Source organism: Homalodisca vitripennis, chromosome 7 (genome assembly GCF_021130785.1).
Source record: "Homalodisca vitripennis isolate AUS2020 chromosome 7, UT_GWSS_2.1, whole genome shotgun sequence".
Taxonomy (NCBI): domain Eukaryota; kingdom Metazoa; phylum Arthropoda; class Insecta; order Hemiptera; family Cicadellidae; genus Homalodisca; species Homalodisca vitripennis.
In genome coordinates this window covers 25,353,918-25,359,917 of record NC_060213.1, presented here as the reverse complement: position 1 = coordinate 25,359,917, position 6,000 = coordinate 25,353,918, and the positions used below count along the sequence as shown (strand labels likewise).

At 38.6% G+C, this 6,000-nt stretch overlaps 1 protein-coding gene across 2 annotated transcripts in view; it reads left to right on the top strand.

Moving 5' to 3' along the window:
* The first annotated feature begins 3,344 nt into the window (after positions 1-3,344).
* LOC124365706 (histone-lysine N-methyltransferase eggless) overlaps positions 3,345-6,000 on the top strand; it is a 127,367-nt gene continuing 124,711 nt past the window's right edge. For both annotated transcript variants that reach the window (XM_046821648.1, XM_046821647.1), the window contains exon 1: positions 3,345-3,566. The gene's annotated coding sequence lies outside the window, so the exon portion shown is untranslated. The remainder of the gene's footprint in view (positions 3,567-6,000) is intronic.

Here is a 6,000-nt window from a genome sequence, read left to right as displayed (position 1 = left end):
TTTGACGTTGGTATATTAAAGTTCAGCTTACAGAGCATCTGTGTACAAAGTTTCATTGCGGGCACTTGTTTGGTTAAGTCTCAGGAGTGACTTTTATACGAGAACGCCCGTCTAACCGTGCATTTAATTTAGACGATAGGACCTCTGACGACCGACACCACCTTTTTGACGTTGGTATATTAAAGTTCAGCTTACAGAGCATCTGTGTACAAAGTTTCATTGCGGGCACTTGTTTGGTTAAGTCTCAGGAGTGACTTTTATACGAGAACGCCCGTCTAACCGTGCATTTAATTTTGACGATAGGACCTCTGACGGCCGACACCACCTATTTGACGATGGTATATTAAAGTTCAGCTTACAGAGCATCTGTGTACAAAGTTTCATTGCGGGCACTTGTTTGGTTTAGTCTCAGGAGCGACTTTTATACGAGAACGCCCCGTCTAACGGTGCATTTAATTTCGACGATAGGACCTCTGACGGCCGACACCACCTATTTGACGTTGGTATATTAAAGTTCAGCTTACAGAGCATCTGTGTACAAAGTTTCATTGCGGGCACTTGTTTGGTTAAGTCTCAGGAGTGACTTTTATACGAGAACGCCCGTCTAACCGTGCATTTAATTTTGACGATAGGACCTCTGACGGCCGACACCACCTATTTGACGTTGGTATATTAAAGTTCAGCTTACAGAGCATCTGTGTACAAAGTTTCATTGCGGGCACTTGTTTGGTTTAGTCTCAGGAGCGACTTTTATACGAGAACGCCCCGTCTAACGGTGCATTTAATTTAGACGATAGGACCTCTGACGGCCGACACCACCTTTTTGACGTTGGTATATTAAAGTTCAGCTTACAGAGCATCTGTGTACAAAGTTCCATTGCGGGCACTTGTTTGGTTAAGTCTCAGGAGTGACTTTTATACGAGAACGCCCGTCTAACCGTGCATTTAATTTTGACGATAGGACCTCTGACGGCCGACACCACCTATTTGACGTTGGTATATTAAAGTTCAGCTTACAGAGCATCTGTGTACAAAGTTCCATTGCGGGCACTTGTTTGGTTTAAGTCTCAGGAGTGACTTTTTATACGAGAACGCCCGTCTAACCGTGCATTTAATTTTGACGATAGGACCTCTGACGGCCGACACCACCTATTTGACGATGGTATATTAAAGTTCAGCTTACAGAGCATCTGTGTACAAAGTTTCATTGCGGGCACTTGTTTGGTTTAGTCTCAGGAGCGACTTTTATACGAGAACGCCCCGTCTAACGGTGCATTTAATTTCGACGATAGGACCTCTGACGGCCGACACCACCTATTTGACGTTGGTATATTAAAGTTCAGCTTACAGAGCATCTGTGTACAAAGTTTCATTGCGGGCACTTGTTTGGTTACGTCTCAGGAGTGACTTTTATACGAGAACGCCCGTCTAACCGTGCATTTAATTTTGACGATAGGACCTCTGACGGCCGACACCACCTATTTGAACGTTGGTATATTATAGTTCAGCTTACAGAGCATCTGTGTACAAAGTTTCATTGCGGGCACTTGTTTGGTTTAGTCTCAGGAGCGACTTTTATACGAGAACGCCCCGTCTAACGGTGCATTTAATTTAGACGATAGGACCTCTGACGGCCGACACCACCTTTTTGACGTTGGTATATTAAAGTTCAGCTTACAGAGCATCTGTGTACAAAGTTCCATTGCGGGCACTTGTTTGGTTAAGTCTCAGGAGTGACTTTTATACGAGAACGCCCGTCTAACCGTGCATTTAATTTTGACGATAGGACCTCTGACGGCCGACACCACCTATTTGACGTTGGTATATTAAAGTTCAGCTTACAGAGCATCTGTGTACAAAGTTTCATTGCGGGCACTTGTTTGGTTTAGTCTCAGGAGCGACTTTTATACGAGAACGCCCGTCTAACGGTGCATTTAATTTAGACGATAGGACCTCTGACGGCCGACACCACCTTTTTGACGTTGGTATATTAAAGTTCAGCTTACAGAGCATCTGTGTACAAAGTTCCATTGCGGGCACTTGTTTGGTTAAGTCTCAGGAGTGACTTTTATACGAGAACGCCCGTCTAACCGTGCATTTAATTTTGACGATAGGACCTCTGACGGCCGACACCACCTATTTGACGTTGGTATATTAAAGTTCAGCTTACAGAGCATCTGTGTACAAAGTTTCATTGCGGGCACTTGTTTGGTTTAGTCTCAGGAGCGACTTTTATACGAGAACGCCCCGTCTAACGGTGCATTTAATTTAGACGATAGGACCTCTGACGGCCGACACCACCTTTTTGACGTTGGTATATTAAAGTTCAGCTTACAGAGCATCTGTGTACAAAGTTTCATTGCGGGCACTTGTTTGGTTAAGTCTCAGGAGTGACTTTTATACGAGAACGCCCGTCTAACCGTGCATTTAATTTTGACGATAGGACCTCTGACGGCCGACACCACCTATTTGACGTTGGTATATTAAAGTTCAGCTTACAGAGCATCTGTGTACAAAGTTCCATTGCGGGCACTTGTTTGGTTAAGTCTCAGGAGTGACTTTTATACGAGAACGCCCGTCTAACCGTGCATTTAATTTTGACGATAGGACCTCTGACGGCCGACACCACCTATTTGACGTTGGTATATTAAAGTTCAGCTTACAGAGCATCTGTGTACAAAGTTTCATTGCGGGCACTTGTTTGGTTTAGTCTCAGGAGCGACTTTTATACGAGAACGCCCCGTCTAACGGTGCATTTAATTTAGACGATAGGACCTCTGACGGCCGACACCACCTTTTTGACGTTGGTATATTAAAGTTCAGCTTACAGAGCATCTGTGTACAAAGTTTCATTGCGGGCACTTGTTTGGTTAAGTCTCAGGAGTGACTTTTATACGAGAACGCCCGTCTAACCGTGCATTTAATTTTGACGATAGGACCTCTGACGGCCGACACCACCTATTTGACGTTGGTATATTAAAGTTCAGCTTACAGAGCATCTGTGTACAAAGTTCCATTGCGGGCACTTGTTTGGTTAAGTCTCAGGAGTGGCATTTATTAGAGGACGTCCATTTTACGATACATTCCTACGGTTTACTTAGGTATTATATTTGGGATTTTTATTCATGACACATTTAATGGGAAACCTTTGTGGAAAGTAATAAATAGAAAAAACTGTGTTGATTTTGTGAAAGATCGTTTTTATAATTAGTATTATACAATTTATCTCAGTTTTTGAATATTTGTTATCGCCTTCAGATTGATGACTGCAACATTGATGCACTAGACGGTCTGGACGATAAAGTGACGCTAACTTCACGGTGGTGGAGACAGACTTGGTTTAATGCTGTGGTGGTCTATGATTGTGGAGTGGAAAGGGAAGGGATTCGGTTCTGCTGATTTGTTTGGGTAATACATAGATTTATATAGGTACAAATTAAAAATGTTTGCTGTGAACAATAAGTAGGCCTAATATTTGATATAGTTTTTAAAAGTTGACATTACAAAGTGAGACTCGTAGAAATTAAAATATACTTTGATTACGTCGTAATTACCTGTGATTTAAGGTTAGTTCTATAGTTATGGTTATATTACATTGTTTATAATTATATTTAATTTAATAAAAAATATGCCTTTATTGCTATAAACTAATATTTAAATTACCAATAATATAAGTGTATTACTTTATAATTTAATGGAGATTTAAGAAGAGAAAATAACATTTTTAATCCTCTAAATGTAAATAAACAAAACCATTTGGTATGTGTTTGATTTGATTTATGCTGTCTTCAAGATGTTTTGGTCCCACTTTATTTCTTCATTGTTAGAGTATGATTAGAGGATCTGGTTTTTATACTGATATTAACAACAATATTGCATAATTTTACGATTGATACAGCCTTATCAACTGATACTGAATTATAAATTTTGGCTGTGATATAATAACCAGCCACCATGACAATAGAATCATTGATGCTCATGTTTGTCTTAAGTATTGAAACCAAAATTATGAACCAAATTACAAGCGGACCCGGTTTTTTATATTGAAGAATGTAATCATCGATACCTAATATTCGCATCTAAAATTCTAAACTATCAATCGATATAAGAGTATCTATAGTCCTCAATAACAATCATATGTTTTAAATTAAAATATGAATTTAATATTTACAGTGATGAAACAAATTATTATAACCAAAATTAGGAAAACTGAAGACGACCATATTTGCTCCTCTCACAGTTACAGTTGTTTCTCTCCCACAAATTTCACATAGTGGATTTTTCTGTACGAGTCCAACATGTTAAAACCATGTAAAACATGTCTTATCATCTTTCAAAGCAATGTCGTGTAGTTTTCTAAAATTGACTGCCATTTTTAATAATCAAATGTAACTTATGCAAAATTGAAATATTACTTTATGTGTATTATTTGAAACTGTTTACAGCTGTTGATATAGATTATTTAAGTTAATTGTTCAAAATAATTAACCAGTATCGATTGATTATATCGTTGGTTATGATAAAGTAATATCATTTGCCAATTGCGATATAAAAAACCAGGTCCGCTTATCGTACCCTACCCATTGTCCAAAATAATGAATCAGTAACAATTGGTTATATCGATGGTTATGATTCAGTAATATCGTTTGCCAATTTCGATATAAAAAAACCGGGTCCGCTTATCGTACCCTACCCCGTTATAGCATAACTAAAACGTGTAAAATGTACTTACATTTTACTATTTTGAAGGATGAACGTTTCTAACAACCTGATACCTACATAAAAAAACATGTACCTAAATCAACATTGTACTTGCAGCCATTACTCAAATACCATTCAAATGATTTACTTTGTTTGAATTAATTTGGAAAAGCATTATTATTTAACATATTAAAAATATCTGGCAATAATTAATTGAAATAACCATAATTAGAATGTTTTTGTATTCAATAGTTTCAGCATTTCTAATCGTTTCCACTCTGAGATCTTGCGCCCGGTACTTAAAGTTTGAAGTCCAAATAGTTGGCCAATGTCACCCACAATTATGCATACCGTAAGTGAAGGCGTGTGCCAAGGATTCGGAGGAGGATTCAGAAGTTGATCAATCTGACCCAGTTGATAGGGTGACCAGACCGGAGAACAGTATTCCAAGAGGGGACGAACTAGTTGGATATACAAAGTACTCAATGCTCTAGGTGACTATTAGAACTCAATGTTCTATTGGAAGATATTATCATTCCAAGGTCTTTAACCACTGAAGACCTTTTGAGTGGATTGCCTCCAAGTGAATAGTTGAAATTTATCATGCCAGCCCATCAGGTTAAAGGAAGTACTGTACCATTTTGTTATTGAACCACCATGTGACAACATTGTTCAGGTCGGATTGTCAATCAATTTCAGAAGTCACTTCATTATAAATTTTAGTGTCATCTGCACAAAGTTAAATCTAGGCGTGTTTGATGACAAGAACCAAATCATTTATAAAAATGATAAAAAACACAGGACTCAGAAGAGAACCCTGGAAAAGACTAGATGGTACAGAAAAGGCTGTCGGTTCACTTGCACTGTATCTTACGATCAGATAGTGATCACTCAGATACCTGCAAAACCATTTCAGCATAGGACCAGCAACACCTAGAGCACATGTTTTAGCCAGTAGGTGTTGTGGCTTATCCTGTCGAAGGCTTTTGACAAGTCGATGTATACACTTTCAACTTAGTGGCCTCGTTTGAAAGCAGAGAGGATTTCTAATAAAAAACAAGATTTGTTTCAGCTGATCTACCCTTAAAGAAATCGTGCTGGGCAGTTTTAATGTGACTCGTAACAAAATAAATGGTCTGTGAACACAAGTGATAAAACACTTTGGCCTAAGTAGGTTGAATAGCAATTGGTCTGTAATTTTGGACATCCAAGAATTTCGCATTTCAGACAGTGAGAAAATGTCCTAAAGGCAGAAAGGTAGATGGCTAAATGTAAAGCAAGAATGCTGCTGCAATGCTT